The 19,608-nt window shown below is 42.2% G+C and overlaps 1 protein-coding gene across 4 annotated transcripts in view; it reads right to left on the bottom strand.

Moving 5' to 3' along the window:
- The window catches only part of SLC4A4 (solute carrier family 4 member 4), a 357,043-nt gene extending 338,706 nt beyond the window's left edge, over positions 1–18,337 (bottom strand). For 3 of the 4 annotated variants that reach the window (XM_032632937.1, XM_032632936.1, XM_032632938.1), the window contains exon 1: positions 18,305–18,336. The gene's annotated coding sequence lies outside the window, so the exon portion shown is untranslated. Of the gene's footprint in view, positions 1–18,304 lie in introns of all 4 variants that reach the window. The other variant, XM_032632939.1, reaches the window with a different exon arrangement.
- Between the last annotated feature and the right edge of the window lie 1,271 nt (positions 18,338–19,608).

The raw sequence follows: 19,608 nt of genomic DNA, 5'->3' as shown, positions 1-19,608 counted from the left end.
AGGGATGGATAGCCTCCTGCGTCTGCCACAGTGACTTCATGCTGCATCTCTCCAGAGAGCTAATCAGTAGACATCCTGGGGCTGGCAACACAAACGAGCCAGGAATCAGTCTGGCTAATGTAGGTATTGTCATCTGGTAAGCCGTGGTCGCCACCGGAAGCCACCCACCCTCCTCAAGGCTCTTGTCATATTGGTCATATTGCACCTTCACTTAAGACGTCCCTCTTCTCAAGCTCCTTTCAGATTTATTAACGCCAGTGTTCAATTATCCATTTCATTCTATACTAAATTAGCCTCTTATCTTCTTTCTTGTGCTCTAATTTTTTAATGTTTGTCTTCTATATATGTCACATAGCTCAACTGTCTATAATACACTATTCAATATATATACATACTCCAAGGTTAAGTTAAAGTTATAAAAACTACTGTTTGAAAGATTCATTAATTTATTAAAACTGTTTTCAGAATGTGACTTTTTTGCCACTTAGATTTGTTCCCATTGCTCCACCAGGTTTCCCAAATTTTGAATTTGCCATATGAGGTGAGAGTGTACTAATTTCAGAGACTAAACTTACTGATACTTACTATTCCATTTTTCTTTTTTTTACAAAAAAAATTGTATTCCAAAATGATGAGCAGGCAGAAGTGAGATGAAAACAGTGGGAACAATGAGAAGAAAAAGTTTTCAAGTACTCAACATCCTTGATTACTTTTCCCATGACCCTGTGATTGGAAACCAGGACAGCATTTAAAAAGCTGGTCACCTTGGAAAGCACAGAAACCTCTAAAAATAAAAATCAACATTTACAGACTCTGCCATAATGGTTTCCTGGTAAACAGAGAGTCATGCCTGCGATTCTACCCCCCACACAGGGGTTGTGGCAATTAATTATTCAACATTTGGAAAGTGCTTTGGAGATAAGAAGCTAAGTGCTAAAAACCATCATCAATTTGCAGCAAACCGCACTTAAAGCGAACTCACCAGGTTTACAGCTGGAAACTGAACCATTAGTCTAAGTCCATGATTTCTTTTTCATTTTTTTTCCCCATTTCATTTAGACCATTAGACCAAACAGCTGACACCCATCTGGAACCTTCCTTTTCCTTTTGGTTAACCTTTGAGTATCACTGAGTAAAAACTAGCCCTTAATTTTCAAAAAAAATGTAAATTCTAATAATGTGGTTTCACTGGAATTCACAGTGAGATGCTTATTATGTATCCTTCCTCTTCTATCTTTTATTTAAGTAATATAATAGTGATTTTACTAAAGATTTCATATGTAAAACTCTGAGAGTAAAGTCTAGTTTAATGTATTTCTACTGTATTAGTGATCATTTAAGCAAACATTTAATGTCCATGACTGTACTACACATATAAACTTAGATGAACAAGCTAAGAATTGGTTAACCTTGAGTAATACTCTATATGAAAGTAATGTCCTTCTATTTAAATAAAAAATTGGGTGTTGTTAGACAATTTTTCCTTCTTATCTACAATATATTCTGGTTTTAATTTATTCATTTTAAAACTCAAAACAATGGCCCAAGATTGAGAATTTTTTTTCACCAGACTATAACTAAAACCCACATAAAAATCCACCTGCATTCATGCTAAAAAAAAAAAAAGAGGAGGCATGAAGTGGCTTCTAGAGAGTCAGTAGCAGGCCACGCTCTGCAAAGCAATCACATGGTAATTGTGGTTGGTCTGGGATTAAATAGACAATATACAAGATACAATCACTCTTACCCATGTCCATTTTAGAAACAATAAATAATTTTGTCCAAAATATTCATTTTTTACTTCATGTCTCCTACACATTGAAAGATCATATATACAAATGTCATAATTTCATGTTTTAGAGAATTAAATTCTGTACTGACATAATCTTCTTGGATATGAGACTTGTTTCCATTACACGGAGCTCAACAACATTTCTCTGAAAAGAGGGTTTATGTATTTTAATCCCCAAAATGCACAGTTTTAAAAGTCATCTTTGGTTTTAGAAAGGGCTTATTATGAGATGAGTTTTCACCACTTTAAACAGTAATACCTTTTACACATCTATTAGTCAACCTTAAATCTTTTATCAATATTCACCTCCCGAAAAAATAAAAACAAACAAAAAAAAAACGTGGAAGTAAAATCTTAAATGTACTTGACATTCCTAATCTCAATAGGGAAAAAAAAAAACCTTGCTGGTTGCTGAAGTGAGATTCTCCATAAGGCTCCCGGCTCACATAACAAAACTAACTATGGAATTCTGCATGGAACCCACAACGCACTGCTCAACCCAAATATAAGGTAACACCAAAGCAGCTAAGATAAATTTTCTCATTGACTGGGCTTGATATTTACTATGTATTCCATATAATCTTCATCATCTATGGTTCACTGTATAATAAATATGTAGATAAATTATTTTTCATGGTTTACTCCAAATATTCTCATTTCTTTAAAAGAAATTGAGAATAGCTACAAGCAACTTAAAACTAAGGAAGAAAATGAATCCAAGGAAGGTCTTTTTTTAAAAGAATTCCATGAAAGAAAGTATCACAGTAGTTCCTCCTCTGCTCTGCTGGCTTTATTAGGATATGCCAATAATGGACTATTGGTGCAAAGAGAAGAAACAGACAAACTTTATGTTTTAAAGAAGTGTTTTGTGGCACACATAATTAACTATCACTGCTTTAACGTTAACAGGGCAAAATAAACAACTTACTATGATATAGTTGCCTGGTGCGTAGGGGGTCAATCAAGTAAGTCATTTCAAATGAAACGTTTTCCATCCATACAAATACGAAGGAGATAGAAACTGCCCAAAGGAATTAGCCATGTCCCCAAGTGAATAAGAAATGAATTGGCAGGGACCGAGCCTCCATGAGAACATTACTTTGAATCAAAACCAAATTTCTAAAACACTCCAGGTGACCCGCTCTATATTTATGGAATTTAAATACTGCAATGTTGAAAAGAATGATTCTGAAATGTTTAAGAAATGAAGCAACTTAATTAAGTTGGCAATGCTGTATTTACTGATTGTGTTGTAATGTTCAGATCTAGAACCAGAGTGACAGGAAAGACAAAGATCAAGACTCTGGGGACCTTCTGAGACGGACACTATCACCTGGCCATGAACTGCTGTATCCTACCACTCCCCAACGCAACAGCAGAGGCGGGTCCATGTCCCATAAACTTGGAAGGTCCTCACCTAAGTTACTCTGAGGGAGGCTAAAAATGACACACACACACCCCTACCTAAAAATTTCATTCACCATATGCCCAAATCCTTCCAATTTCATCATCAGTGATTATTTCTTTTGCACCTTTCTTCCAGTAAAAATTAAAAATGCGAATACTACCAAAATACATAGCACACTAAATTAATGTTCTTACAAGGATATTGTCAGACTTTTTCCTCTTGCAAAGAAAATTAGAAAAAATTAACAATGAGAGCATTAGCTTTCAAACTCAAATTGTATTAAAAGAACCATATTATAAAGGAAAGGTAGAGGTGATGAAGTCAGGTATGATCATAATAAAGAACACCTAAATCATACTATGTGCTACAAACTTTTCTAAGCATTTCACATATATTAACTTACTGAAAGCCTAGGACTTAAAGGAGGTAGATTCAGATGAAGAGCTGGAGCACTAAGGATCTGGGGGCCATGCTGTATCACCCAGATCTCCCCTCATAAAGGAGGGGCTTCCCCGTGGGAATGTTGGGTGACTGACAACGCCCAGCTCAGACTTGCTCTGGAGAGCCACCTGATTCAAAATCAGTGCCCTGGCCAAGGGCAGCCCACATCTCACGACTGGTTGACATAGGGTAAAAAGGCCTGGCTCCCTTACCTCAAGAGGAGGCAACTCTGAAGGGTCTCCTCTGCTCCAGAGCTCCTGAGGGCATCAGCAGAAGCCTTTGCTACCATCGAATCGACTTCAACTCCTCCTTGTGCCCAATCTAACTTCCTTCACTCCCTCACAGGTATTATACCTCAGCGCAAGCCCCAATAAACTTCCTGCCCAATCAGAACCCGTTTCCCAGGGAACCCAACCTAAGACCGTCCTGGAGGCAGGGCTCAAGCCCAGGCACTCTGGCTCCAGCGTCCTCATAAACAGCACACTGAAATCCTGACAGTAATGCAGATTCAGAAAACAAGCTCAATGGGAGTCTCCACAGGCCTCAATACCTGCAGGTACAAAGAGGTCTTGGTAACAATAACCAAAATTTGCCACAGGACTGCTGGATCTCAGCAACCTTCTCTCATTTCTGGAGTCTGTCAGTTGTGCTCACCACCAGTCCTTTCATGACCTTCTATTTGGGCCTCTTCACTGAAGGCCAGTGACTACTGGAGAATGCCACTTTTCTGCCCAGGATGCTCTCTCCGGGTGCCCTAATGCTTTAAACCTTCAAGGCACTGAAGCCCACAGCTACTGCCTCAGGCACCATCACCCCAGAGCTACACTCTGCTACCTGGATCCTGAAGCAGCCCTCTCCCGGCCCACACTTCTCAGACCACCTCATGAAAATGGGTCCTTCGGCTTTGTCTTACAGTCTCTCTCTCTCAATATGGCTAAGGCCTCCTTCCTAGGGCACAGTACCCTCCATTCCCCTCTCTCATCGTGGCCTCTAGTCAAAACAGCATTTCCTCATATATGTTCAACTCATGAGAACAGATACTTTGGGGGTCACTGCCCACCATTTAAGCAAATAGCAAGATCCTCAATCCCTGCTGAGACACAGCTAAGACACCCTCTTTACAACATAAAGGATAAGCAAAAGAATGTATAAAGCACAGCAATATGGGAACACTTGGCACAGGATCAATAGCTCCACACATCTCCAGCCCAAAGAGCATCACTGAACTATATAATGACCATGAGAGATGAACAAAAGGGAAAATTATATTCAATAGATTGTTAAGAAAGGAGATAAGTGTGTGCAATTCAGAAACATATTTTAAGACAATTTTTTAACATCTTTATTGGAGTATAATTGCTTTACAATGGTGTGTTAGTTTATGCTGTATAAAAAAGTGAATCAGCTATATGTATACATATATCCCCATATCCCCTCCCTCTTCCATCTCCCTCCCACCCTCCGTATCCCACCCGTCTAGGTGGTCACAAAGCACCGAGCTGATCTCCCTGTGCTATGTGGCTGCTTCCCACTAGCAATTTTAATTGGATGCTTAATTAGGTAAGCTTCAGTTATCAGAAAATTCAATTAAAGTGAATGCTTCATACTCTAATGACAGTAGATAAATAGATTACTCCTGCAATTTAAGCAGACAGATTCACAATTTCCCAGAAATGGGCTCTTCAAAATATGATTTCCCTGGGCTTCCCTGGTGGCGCAGTGGTTGAGAGTCCGCCTGCCGATGCAGGGGACGCGGGTTCGTGCCCCGGTCCGGGAGGATCCCACATGCCGCGGAGCGGCTGGGCCCGTGAGCCATGGCCGCTGGGCCTGCGCGTCCGGAGCCTGTGCTCCGCGGCGGGAGAGGCCACAGCACTGAGAGGCCCGCGTAACGCAAAAAAAAAAAAAAAAAAAAAAAAAAAAAAAAAAAAAAAAAAAATATGATTTCCCCTCCCTTGATTCCACAGACAGCAACCCATGGTACCTACTGCCCTTACTTCAGGCATTCACACCATCCCATCACTGCTCCCCAAATCGTCAGGGTCCTGATAGATCCCTTATCCCTGGACACCCACCTTAGAACCCTCACTGTCTCTACAGGACTAGGAAGTTATTCCACCAGCTCCTGATTCAAGCAGCAACCTGCTTGAAGTCTGAGCCACGTACTCTAGCCTGGTTTTTTCTGCTGCTCTGGTTTTTATATAAAAGACACTGTGTTATTCAAGCCCATACACCCGAGTCCTTCCATCACAGAAGCTAAAAGCTGTGGGTCAAAAAGAAATATATGGCATTGGGCTTTCTAAGCTCTCTATTTAATCTGTGAACATAATATTACATCTAAGGTATCTAACACACCGATTTTTAAACCTACAAAATAAATTTCATTTAGTTGGGAAAGCAAACTCTTTCAGAGTACTGGAATTATCCCAAATGAACCCTGAACCAAAAGTGTTGGTTTTAATTCAGAAACACCCAATTTTATTTTATCAGCAGCAAGGGGTGGACTTGATTTAGAGAAATTTTACAGGGAGTGTTAAATGATTTGATCATTTTATAGCCTCAAGTGTAACAATGCACTTATACTAGTACCTTCTGGTCAAGGTCAATAGCTGAGATAAGATCTGCTGAGGCAGGTAAAACTTTACAGGTAACGTCATGTGAGGTCAGACCCACAATCCCTTAGACCACCCTTCAGTGACATCTGACAGTGACATCAAAAAGCAAGAAACCATTCTACAAAATGATAGGTGACTCGAACAAAGTGCTGTGAGAGAGCTCTGGGTCAAGAGAGAATACTATCCAAAGAGGTCTATTTACCAAACATATCCATATTCTCTTTTACATTGTATAAATACTTAATCTACATAAAGATTTGTTCTGTGCCTCTTTAGAAGCCAGTTTCTCCTCTTAGGGTAAAATGCTGTTCACAGAAATATCCACTACATAAATTTAAACTCTAAACCTATTTCTCTCAGTTGTAAGTGGACCTCCTAGCACTGATGTTCTTGGATTTGGGGCAGAGTGTTCATGACTTTCCCTAGGCTTGGACTCAGACGTAAGTGAGGTCTCCTTTCAGACTTCATTGTTCAAGATAACAGCATTCAAGTCAATTTCTGTCTGTTCTCCTGAAGACAGCCCCCTATTCTCATGATATGCAGTGCACTTCTCTAGACCTTTCCCAGTTATGTCTGTCTTGAGGTGCAAGACCAAACCTTCGAGGGAGCCATATAGGTAAGGCTCATAAGGATGAACACAGACATTCAACATTAAAAGACCCCTATTAAGAGGTGATAACTGAATTCAAAGAGTATGTGTTCAAATGTAATATTTATCAATATACCAAAAAATAATCAAACATTGAGATTTCACTGGAAATACTATTCTATATATAACAAGTAAAACATCTATTCTAAAATGTCTCAGTATATTATGCATTCACACATATTATAAGGCACATAGATGATAAGGCAAATAATATACACCTAACACATAGTGCAATGATATTCTCTCACCTTTACATAAAGCCCAGTATTATCACAGTGCCCTAACAGCAGTACCATAGAGGAGTCCTATTTTCCTCATTTATATTTGTATTATATCTTCCAAAGATTTTATGAGAACAACATCTGGATTTAAAACTCCTAGTTCAACACGATCAGTACAATATAAAAGAATGATTCGAGTGAGGCAAACACCAAATTCACAGATGTGAATACATAAGTGAATAAATGACTCTCCCCTTGCCTACCACAGGAGATGCCCACTCAGATTTGCCAATTGAAACCCAGAAAGCACTAGATGTGCCTAATTTTGCCTTTTTTACACTATCTGCTACATATTCTTCAGAGAAGGCACAAAATTACAATTCCTGGGCTTCCCTGGTGGCGCAGTGGTTGAGAGTCCACCTGCCGATGCAGGGGACGTGGGTTCGTGCCCCGGTCCAGGAAGATCCCAAATGCCGCGGTGAGGCTGGGCCCGTGAGCCATGGCTGCTGGGCCTGCACATCCGGAGCCTGTGCTCCGCAACGGGAGAGGCCACAACAGTGAGAGGCCCATGTACCGCAAAAAAAAAAAAAAAAAAAAAAATTATAATTCCTTTTAAACTTTTTTAGGTAAATGGCTCTTTAGAAATCTTAAAAGTAGTGCTCACTGGGGGAAGCTGGGTCAAAGCTATGTAAAAACTGGACTATATTTTTCTAACTTCCTGTGAGCCTACAATTATTTCAAAATAAAAAGTTTTTTTAAGTGCTAGCAACTCATTTTTAATCTCAAAAAATTAGTGCATAAAACTGTGTCCAATTCAGGGAACAGATAAAATAGAGTCTTATCTAAATAGAACGGTTAGGTAATTTTTCCAAGGAACTATAAAACATCACAACCCTAATTACAAAAGTTTCATCCCCAAAGTTACCAGATTCCAAACTTCATGACAACGAATTTCACAAGAAGTATTTGAAAGACCTAACAGCAATGATCAGAGCTACTACACTGGAGGAATTTCTCGAGAAGAAATAGACTTTAGATTAATTTGAGTGTAATGACTGGGCATCTCTGATTGGTCTGTCCAGATTTTTTAAGTAACTAATTATAATTCCACTAAATAAGTATTTTCACTATAAAATATGCTATCCACTGTGAGGACCACAAAAGATACCCTGACACAATTCTTACAGTGAGGAAGCAGAAAGTATAGAAAGACAACATGAACCCATATGAAACAGGGCAGTGCAGAGCAGTAAGCAATAAAGTGATCAAATAGAATGTACAATTCACTGCCTAATGTTTTGGCAGGAAAAAGTGGGAGTGCTTGAATTATATTTTCTTCTGATGTTTCTGGATGGGTGTTTTAGTTTCATCTCTTAATGTACTTTTCAAGGGAAATTATCTGATCTCATTTATCTAAATCTTTTGAGACACTTCCTATCCACCTTCTCTCATTTCCCTGGCAAAGGAGTTCAACTTGTAAAACTGCAAACGTGTGAGCTGTGTGTTTCTTCTCAATCTGTTAACGCTCAGCAATTTTCTAAAGGTGATTGTAATCAGTACTTTAGCCAGCTCCTAACATGAGGCCCTACTCTCTGCTAACATCATGAGTGCTCATCTCACATTCCTAAGGACACAGTCTCTAGAGGTCAAAGGAATGAAGGCATTTCTGAAGCAGTTCTGCTGGGAGGTCTCACGGCAACTGCAGTCAACATGCAACACGCAAGGGGAGGGTTTGAGGAGGGCAGCCATCAACACTCAAGATACAGTCAAACTTCCAGGCTGATGATCTCACTCAGTCCTCACTCAGAACAAACATGTTTCACAAATTACACTTTCAGAACTTCATTCATGATCATTGTGGGGTAGAAGGTACCAAAGCCTGGTTTGTGTTAAAGACATTAGGAATCTCCCCATCAGGCCACAGAGACCAACAGATTTCCATGCTGAAAAGCAGGAGATATGGAAGAGCTAATCTCACTCCACTCTCATGGGATATCAGTTTAGATACTATAGTTGTCACAATCCTATTCTTTAAATAGTTGTTCTTCCCTAAATCCATAGCCTCAATTTCTTTTTTAAAGTCACATGTGCTGAGTAGACACCAAAGGGAGGAGTCCTGCTTACAGCTTTTTTTTTTTTTTTTATAAATTGATTAATTTAATTTTATTTATTTTTGGCTATGTTGGGTCTTCATTGCTGCATGCAGGCTTTCTCTAGTTGCGGCGATCGGGGGCCACACTTCATTGCGGTGCGCGGGCTTCTCATTGTGGTGGCTTCTCTTGTTGTGGAGCACGGGCTCTAAGCACGCGGGCTTCAGTAGTTGCGGCACGCGGGCTCAGTAGTTGTGGTGCACGGGCTCTAGAGCACAGGCTCAGTAGTTGTGGCGCACAGGCCCAGCTGCTCTGTGGCATGTGGGATCTTCCCGGACCAGGGCTCGAACCAGTGTCCCCTGCATCGGCAGGTGGACTCTCAACCACTGCGCCACCAGGGAAGTCCCCTGCTTACAGCTTTTAACACAGCAATAACCAGACATGACTGGGTGCTTTTGTTTTTAAAGGACCCACTTTAACTTCTCACAGGAATGAAATCACCCAGAACAGAAGATGAGGTTTTCTGAAATTCACTATTTTTAAAACAGTAGTGTAAAAAAAAAAAAAAATTTTGTAAAAAAAAAAACAGTAGTGTAACAAGACTCACTATAATTACCCTTTGTATTTATTTCAATTTTCCATAGCATTATATCTGTAACAAGAAAACAAAAGTTGTCTACTATTCCAGATGATTCCATTTGTCCAGTAAATCACCCTAAAGCAGCCACATTCGGGTCAAATACATACGAGGGATGCTACCTAAAATGTAAACGTCCTCATAAAATGTACACTGACATGTTATTCTGAAGCAATACATGTTAGATACTCAGTAATCTGAGTACCACAAAACAGTTATACTTAAATGATAAAAGCCAACCAACCAACACTACCACCACCAGCTCTCAAAAGAAAAGACAAAAAACTCAAATATAAGAAAAAAGGGAAAAACATCAGTCTTTGGGTAAGAAAATCTAATTAGATTTCCATATCAAAGTCCAAGTTTCTTCTGCGGCAAGACTGATTTTGCAAAGGGATGCCTACTGTTGTTTATCATGTAATTCTCCAAAAAAAAAAATCATACAAATTTTCATTCTATTTCATTTAAATATAAATACAGGGCACTAAACTCCTTTTCATATGAAGAAAAAGGAGGATCAGAAAGTCAAACCAAAGTTGAGAATCAGACCTTTCAAGGGATTAAGAATTGCTACTTTACACAAATGTTCATAAGGTATATGCTGCATGTTTGCTTCTGATAATAGAATCAACATATCCGAGAACCAACTTAACCATAGTAAGCTGAAAGGGCTCTCTACAAGCTCCAGTTTTCAGCTGTTATTCATCTTTAAATATTCCATTTTTCACGAAACATGGTTTCCAAGGTATCAGCACTGGAAAACCCACTACAAGATTTTAAATCTGGAAATTGTTGGCCAGCATTCTATTTATAGAAGCAAAAAATATTCCATGTGTAAGCTCTGAGGGCTCACCCATGGGGTAAAGAGCACTATAATCATTTTCAAGGATTCTCCAGGTCCTGTGTGTGTTATTTGGAGGCATAAATTTGATATGAGCTACATAGTGAAACGGGTGATCTCAAGCTGCTGGCTACTAGACTCAATTTTTCAAGCTGATGTTTAATAAACCCTGTTCCCAACTCAGCTTTAGCAATAAAAAGTAAAAGTTCTAGAGAAAAAATGTAAAACACAGTTCGAAGCATGCAGAGTGAACAGCTCAAAAAGGGTGCTTAAGTGTGTTGTTCATTCATTCAGCAAACAAGCATCTATAACTATGTCAGGAACTGCTCTCAGTGTTGGAAATTCAACTCAAAAGTAAGATATGTTTAGAACACAACAACAATAAAAAAATAACTAAAATATGTATAGCCATTTACAGTTCTGAGCAAGGTTTTATAAATACCACCTCATCTGTCTCCCATAATACCTCTAATGAATTAGGTTTTACAACCATTTTAATACTAATGAAAAAAGCAAGAGATCTATTACAGATGATTTTCTAAATTCTCCAAATCAAATAACTCACAAATAAGAGAGCCTGGTCTCCAGCTCATACCTTCCAAATGCACATTTCCATCAGTCACTGGGCAATACCACATAACAAGGTACTCTACTTTTATGGTAAGCACAGAGGCCACATTCTGTATGGTTTCGAATGTTGTGTTAAAGCTGTTTTTTTTAGGGACACAGTTTCACAGATCCAGACTACGGTGTTTACAAGTTCAAAATGTTTCTAATCAAACGAGATACTACAAAAACTGGTTAGAACCGACTAGGCCCAAGATGGTTGTAAGATTCGACTTCCAGGAGACCTTGAACCTCAGTATATGCTCATCATAATATATTAGCATATGCTAAACGACACACCCACAGGTGCCAGTCCAGAAGCTGATCATAAAGGGGCAAAATGTGGGCAGTGGCCCAATTCCTGGAAATCCCCGCCCCTTCCCCAAAATAGGTGGAATAATCCTCCCACTTGTTAGCCTATGAAATAACCCAGCCCATAAAAGCTAACAACCCTATACCCCTGGGCTGCTCTCACCTTCTGAGATGGACCACATTCTGCCTATGGAATGTGTATCTCTGAATAAACTCACTTTCACTTAAAAAAAAAAAAAGATGTTTCCAATCTCTTCACCCGTTTATTTCATTTATTATACAGAAACACTGATGAACGAGTTTGTCTGGTTAGCTTAGCTTTCTAAACAAATAAGGTAAGTTTACCCGCCAAGTACTAAAATCTGTAACTTGGGATAACATACTGGGCAGAAACTCCATGAGCAAAAACCCTGAACTAGTACTTCACAAAAGAAAAACAAAAGCCAATCAACATATAAAAAGGTACAAAAGGTACTCTGGGAAATGTAAATTAAAACCACAATGTGATACAACTATACATCCACTAGAATGGTTAAAATTAAAAAGAGATGATACCAGCTGTTTGTAAGGATGTGGGGCAGCCAAAACTCTCATAAGATGCTGGTACCACTTTTGAAGGTACTATCTACTACTTTCTATGCACTATCTACTAAGTCTAGCTCACCAATCCAACTCACAACACACACATACCAAATTCCCACATTTACCAGAAGACATACGTAATAATGCTCAGAGCAGCACTTTGCATAATAACCAAAAACTGGAAAAAAACTCAAATGTCCATCAAGAGTGAATTTATTCAAGAGTCCATCATGAATAAATTGTGGCATTCTTATAAAGTGGAACACTGTAATGCAATGAGAATAAACAAACTGCTGCTATGCACAAAACGTGAATAATTCTCACAAACATAACATTGAGCAAAAGCAGGCAGGCACAAGGATATACAACTTTTCTGGTAGAAAGTTCAATAAAAGGTAAAAGTAGAGCTTCCCTGGTGGCGCAGTGGTTGAGAGTCCGCCTGCCGATGCAGGGGACACGGGTTCGTGCCCCGGTCTGGGAAGATCCCACATGTCCTGGAGCAGCTAGGCCCGTGAGCCATGGCCACTGAGCCTGCGCATCCGGAGCCTGTGCTCCGCAACGGGAGAGGCCACAACAGTGAGAGGCCCGCGTACCGCAAAAAAAAAAAAAAAAAAAGGTAAAAGTAACCTGCAGTCCCAGAAGTCAGGAGGGAAGCTACTCTTGGCGGGGAGGAAGGAGGGGGTTTCTGGCTGCTGACAATGGTCTACATCTTGGCTTTGGTGCTGGGTCAGGGCTGTATTCACTTAGGTAAATCACTGAGCTATTTACTTATAATTTAATGGCATGCATACTTTTCTATACACGTTACATTTCAATAAAAATGTAAATAGATAGGAAGACGGGAAGGAGAAAGAAAAGAAAGAAGGGGAGGAGGGGGAAGGGAATGTATGAAGTGATGCTGTCAGGGCAGCGCAGAGTCCAAACCAACATGCTTTCTTTCATTCTTACATCTGCTATTAGTAGTTAGTCTACCTCTTCCTTTACTACCAAGCTGTTCTCTGGCACTTTTCAATATTATCCATGCAACTGCCAATATCAGGCCATTTCTATCTTCTAATTTGTAGTTTTCTGTTTGCTGTAGGATTAGAAATGTTATAATCAGCCGCTGGAACTGTATCTGAATTAAAGAGTAAACAGAATCTGAGAGATGTCTTATGAGTAAAGTGAATCCTCTTTAATGATGTCTTTTTTTTTAACCCTCTATTTTGCCTGCTCAGAGGCTGTTTTGCTGGAAGAATATGCCAAATATAGGAGTTCCAAATAGATGGAGTTGTTACTGGGCCCTATCCGTGAATACTAGGTCTCCAAGCCAAAGCTAGAATTAACAAACATAAAATTGCAGATCCCACAAGTTTACTTATTTGCAAATAGTATAAGAGAATATCAGGCAGTAAATATATTTATAAAAAAGAAAAGAAACTGCTAACTTTTTTTTTTTTTTTGGCTGCGTTGCGTCTTCACTGCTGCGTCCGGACTTTCTCTAGTTGCTGCTAGCGGGGGCTACTACTCTTCGTTGCAGTGCACAAGCTTCTCATTGCGGTGGCTTCTCTTGGTGTGGAGCACAGGTTCTAGGCGCGTTTGCTTCAGTAGCTGTGGCACGCAGGCTCAGCAGTTGCAGCTCAAGGGCTCTAGAGCGCAGGCTCAGTAGTTGTGACGCACGGGCTTAGTTGCTCCGTGGCATGTGGGATCTTCCCCGACCAGGGCTCGAACCTGTGTCCCCTGCATTGTTAGTCCAACTGCTAACTTCTTACCCAAGACATTATGTACACTTTTTCTAATTGTGTCACTCATAGAACATCATATCAGTTTCAAAGAATATATTCCTTTGTCATTTTGTATTTTTATTAATTTTGATTTTTCAAATCCCCCAAAAATGTATACTAAAAGTTTTATTTTAAACTTTTTTAATGTTTCCAATACAGAAATTCAAGTGAAACAAAGGATACTCTTTTTCTACACAATAATCCACAAAGTAAAAAAAAAACAAAAAGACCTTGAAATACTAGTTGGTGATTATTTCCTTTTACATCCTAATTTCATGTAACTTCTTTCTGTATCCAGTCTCCATGAAAAACAAAAGTTAGCTCTCAAGCCTGGAGCTAGAACGGGCACAAACTGAAAGCTTCACCCGCAGGCACTGCAGGACCTGAACTAAAGAGGAGACAGGTGGGTGCCTCCACTGAACAGGATTACCTACAGGAATGGAAACTCCACTTTACACCAAGAGCAATGTTCATCTGCTTTAGTATCTTAAAAGCTGTGACTAAAAACAATACTCGTTCATTTGATAACAGTCATTCAATAAACAGGCGTCACTAGTTCAGAGATGAAATGTTCATTCCCACCTCCACCAATAATTTTCCACTTAGTTTAAGAAAAGCATACAAAGTTCGCTGTGTCTTAACTTCCTCATCTTTTCGACAAGCATGATAATCCCTTACGTCTACTTAATTTTCAGGGAAGCAGAAAAAGATGGATGTTTTGGCTTCTGAAAACAACTATAGATGTACATGGTTTCACCATTATTAGTTCTATCATCATCTTTTCGAACATATAACTTAATCCAAAGGCAAGTAAGACCTTATCATTGAGGGATGAAATTATGAACATCATGAAGAAGATTGGAAGAAAAAGTTTTCTCTCTTCTTTTTCACAGCAGGTAAATAAATCCATCACCATTCATAGCTGGCTGTCCTTTTGATGCCTTGTTTGAAATGCCATTGCACTGCTGAGACTAGAGAAATGCAATAAAAGTCACTGCCACAAAATCATTATGACAGTCATAAATATGGTTTCAGATAAAATAAAATCGGCTACCTCTACAAATGAGTATTATTCGTGCACCTGTGCATGTGCATGTGTGTAAATGTACATCAGACAAAAGAACTGGGTAAAAGGTGGGTTAAAAGAATCCATCTCCACTGCTGCAAAAATAACTAACGGTGTGCACTATAGGGGATATAAGATATCATCTTAATGTTAGAAGGACAGCAGCATATTTTCTATTTGTGACATAAACATATCAAATGCTTAGCTCTTGGGAGAAAGGCAAAGTGTATGTGAGGGGCTTCCCTGGTGGCGCAGTGGTTGAGAGTCCGCCTGCTGATGCAGGGGACACGGGTTCGTGCCCCAGTCCGGGAGGATCCTACATGCCGCGGAGCGGCTGGGCCCGTGAGCCATGGCCGCTGAGTCTGCGCGTCCGGAGCCTGTGCTCCGCAAAGGGAGAGGCCACAACAGTGAGAGGCCCGCGTACCGCAAAAAAAAAAAAGTGTATGTGAAATACAACTGAGCCCTGACCTTATATGAAAAAAACATTATTCTTCCCCTCTCTTAGAATTCCTGCATTATGCAAAAAGTTCCTGAAAGTAGCAAGATCTAATTTAGTTTTGTAAAAGTCTTACTAACTTCCTGGATGTTCCTAAACTATGTGTTTTGCTAAATGGCTTCCCCAACATAGATAAACGTCATAAATCACAGGTTGGCCTCAGAAACTGCAGCAACAGTGAGAACCAAGATAGGTGTTCCGCTTACAGCTTCTTTTGTCCCATCAAATCATGTGCCCTGATTCTTTCCATTTAGCAATCAAGGAAAACCTCCTTAGAAACTTTCATCATCATTAGATTTTTCTCTTCTCAGTTTGTTCTTTCCACTCCCAATCTTTATAGCTATCAACTCCAGTCTTGGCTTCTATTCACATTAAAAACAAACAAAGAAACGCTCCAAAACAAGTAGATGATGAGCGTTGCCACACTTAAGTAGCAGTGAATTCTCACAGGACTCTCTCCCCTAACAATAGTCATCCTCGCGGACTGCAGCGCCCTCAGAGGCAGGCAGAGAAACCTGATTAACTACATGATTCAAAAACTCATGTGTATTTCCTTTCCTTAAGTGCTGTGTTTTCTTTAAGATGTAAGCTACGGCCTGACCTTGTAAGCTATCCACCTTGTTATCAACAAAGGATCAGAACCTTAAAATTATACTTGCCAGAGCTAAGTGGAAAATGAAATTACCACCAGAGTGTGCTGGAAGTTGTCCCAAAGGTTACCCGTTTCTATCACAATGTTTTCTCTAAATATGATTCCCTGTATCGCTTTCACACACTGTTCTAAACCCAAAACATATTCTAATCATTTAAAAGACTAAACTAATAACACTAACATTCAAACATTTAAAGGCATTTTACGTTAACAAAATGAACTGAAAGAGATACATATATGTTAGTAAGGCTCCAGAATGACCCCTAAACATTAAATGATACCCAAAACCTCATTTTGAAAACAACTTCATGCAAAATGTTGGGGGTTTCTTAGTTTTCTGTTTTCACAAAGGTAGACATGCCTGGAACTATCAAAATATCCCATCTTATCCCTCCCACCTCCACTCTGATAAATACCCTATGCCTCAAGAGTTCATGAGTACTACTTTCCTCTCTCTATCCATATATGTGGGAGGTTTTTGTCATCTTACCAGAGACCCTGAGATAAAGTTAAAACTATTCAATTTCAAGATGTAATAGAAAGAGAACAGAATCTTATCACTACATTTAACTTTAAAATGAAAGTAAAAGGTTTTTTTCCCCAGTTGTTAAAGCTATAGAAAAAGAAGTAGGCATGCTTTCTTTGACTGAAGTTATACTAATAACCTCAATCTAAGTGCCATAATGACCATGAAAATTACTTAAATGTTAATGTGATGGATACAAGGAAGAGAGTTCTTAAGTCAGAAACCTTTTCAAAAGACATTACATTGGCCATAAGAAGCTACTGAATACTGCTCTCACTGCTCTGAACAATCTATTCAGACCAAAATGAAAAACTAAGCCGTATTGAGCAATGTACACTTAAATTTAATTCAGGTAGTATTCGAACTCCAAGTCCCAGATATATGAGAAAAAGGGAAATATGTTACAATGCAGTGTCTCTTAGGAAAGGAATTGTTCCAGGATTTGAGACAATGTGTGTTTGGCACAGGCCAGTGTTCATGATTTCCCATTGGGAGCAACTTTCTCCAGCACTGAAGTGAAATGGGGAAAGAAATGAGGAGGGTAAACCAGAATTATAAAGTGCTCTTCATCATCAAGCCTGGAAAGAGCTTGGTGCAGGCCAATTATGAAGGCAAGGCCTGGAATGAGGGGTGGACAAAACAGAAGTTTTAGATGGAACTTTTTTTAAAAACGGTTTACGATGGTAGAACAGAGGTAGAATGGCTTCCTTCTCCATCTCTCATGTCAAGTTCCGGGCTTTTTTGTTGTTACTGTTCTTTTGTTCTTTAATAACTTTCCTGCTTGTGGTGCTTGCTGCAGTTTGCTGATGTAGTTCCCAACTCTTGCCTTTCTTTGGTGACTCTTATTAACGGACTGGCAAAGGCTGGGTAAAATGCACTTAAGAAAAAAGAAATCACCTCTTCTTGCCAAGACGCACATGCTGCCCAGTACCTGAGGAAGAGCTCCACTGTCGCCGGCCAAGAGAAATCCCAGTTTAACCTCTGCCTACCCTTTCCAAATCCATTGCAAATAATTGTGTGTGTGCCACTTGCAGAGAATCTGCCTGATTCATCCCCGCTTTCGGCGTGCCAGAGAAAGATGTGAATGTTCCATCTCGGAGCTGGCAGTGAAGTGGGGGCCGCGGTCTCGGCGGCACCTTAAGTTCCCCCCCCCCTAGCCTCCCCCGCTAGTGGGTTTGGGGACGTTACCCTCTCAAGCAGGTGCCCAGCCACACTGGGGCCACCCAGGCTCACAAGAACACACGTGTCACTGCGCCGGAGCCCAGCCCGCGGGGTACAGTGGCCCCCCAGTCCGGGCGGCAACGCCGGGTTACGAGCTGAGGGCTTTACAGTGGGGGAGAAACAGGACCACCCAAACTCTTCCTCTAAACGCGAAAAAGAAAAAAAGTACTTTTCCGCGTCCTCTGCTTGCACACTCCGCCAGCGCCCAGCCCCGGGATGCCCGGCCCGCAACTGACCTCTCTGTCCCTCCCGGCGCGCGCCAGAGGCCGCCTGAGCCCGCCTGAGCCCTCTCCGGGACCTGCCCCGGGCCCGCCGCCCCAGCGCCCGCCGCCGCCGGGAGGCGGGGGAGTCGGCCGACCCTCCCTCCCCGGCCCCGGCCGGGCGCTCACCTCCTCGGGTCCGGCTTCCGTCGCTCCTCCAGTTTGGCGGCTGAGTGTGGGGCTGCAGCCGCCGCCGCCGCCGCCGCCACCGCCTGCGCCGCCGCCGCCGCCACCGAAGCGCTGCCCGGCGCGCCGCCGGAGCTGGAAGCTGGGGGCCCGCGGGATCCCCGGAGGCGCGGGCTCGGGGCGCGGCGGGGCCGAACCGCGGGAAGTTGGTGCGAGGCGCGGAGCGAGCGGGGCGCGAGCCACCCGCGCCCAAGTAGTCACAACTTTGCCGCCCGGGTGGGTGCGCGCTCCGGGGCGGAGGGAGGCGAGGACGGGGCGAGGGCGCTGGGGCGGGAGGGTCCTCGGAGCCAGCAGGACGGGAACCTGAACGGCCCGCGAGAAAATGGGGGAGATAGCGCGGGGGATAGATATCTACACGGCCCGCGTGGTGAGCGGCCAGTGAGTGTGGGAGAGCGCGGGCGTCTACTCTACTTTGCCTTCTGCAGCTCCTGCATATTTATGGGGATCGCCGACGTTTCTGCCAACGTTTCTGCCAGTAACTAACACTGCAGCGATGGTGCCCGGCCCGGACGCCCCTCGGGAGCGAGCCCGGGGAGGGCGGGGGGATCGGAGAAAGCGGCGGTGGCGGAGGTTGTGCCACGAGCGCGAGCCCGCGATCCATATTTAAAGCCGCGACTGGCCTCGGCCAGCCCCCTGCCCTGCCCTCGCTCGCGCGCGCCCGGCCCCCACCGCTCCGGGCCGCCGCTCGGCGTCAGCAGCCCGGGCTGCGGCGGCGGCGGCGGCGGCGGCGGCGGGGGGGGGGGGAGGGGCCTCGCGCCGCACCGCCTCTGCCGGGGGCCCCGGCTTTGCGCGCAGCGCCCGGCTGGAGCTGACCGAGGACCCGGCTCCCAACCCGCCGCCTTCGCCTTCCTGGGTTCCGTCTCTCTCACGCCCTGAGCGGGCTGCGAGGACCAGCTTTTTGCCCTGTTCGCTAGAGTTCCCCGCTGGGGAGAGCTTATTCTCTCTAGCAGAACTGAAGTTGCTGGCATTTCCCAGCCCCAGGTCACTCTTGACGCTACTTTATAAAACTTGAGGAATATAGGTAGGGAGAGTGCTGCCAGCACACAGTATTAAGACATCGTACACCTTTAGCAGAGGATGCCTGGGGAGGGCACGGCTCTCAACCTTGTCCTTCGCTTATGTCACTGGACTTCTGTCGTCCTCAAGCAGTTTGGGAAACATCTTTAAGCCATCCAAGGGAGTTTCTTGAGGATATAAAGGGATTATTGTATTTACTGTGTTCCTAAGGCCAATTAGAGTTTAAGTCC

The sequence above is a fragment of the Phocoena sinus genome, chromosome 5 (assembly GCF_008692025.1).
Source record: "Phocoena sinus isolate mPhoSin1 chromosome 5, mPhoSin1.pri, whole genome shotgun sequence".
In the NCBI taxonomy this organism is placed as follows: domain Eukaryota; kingdom Metazoa; phylum Chordata; class Mammalia; order Artiodactyla; family Phocoenidae; genus Phocoena; species Phocoena sinus.
This window is presented reverse-complemented; position numbering and strand designations above follow the sequence as displayed.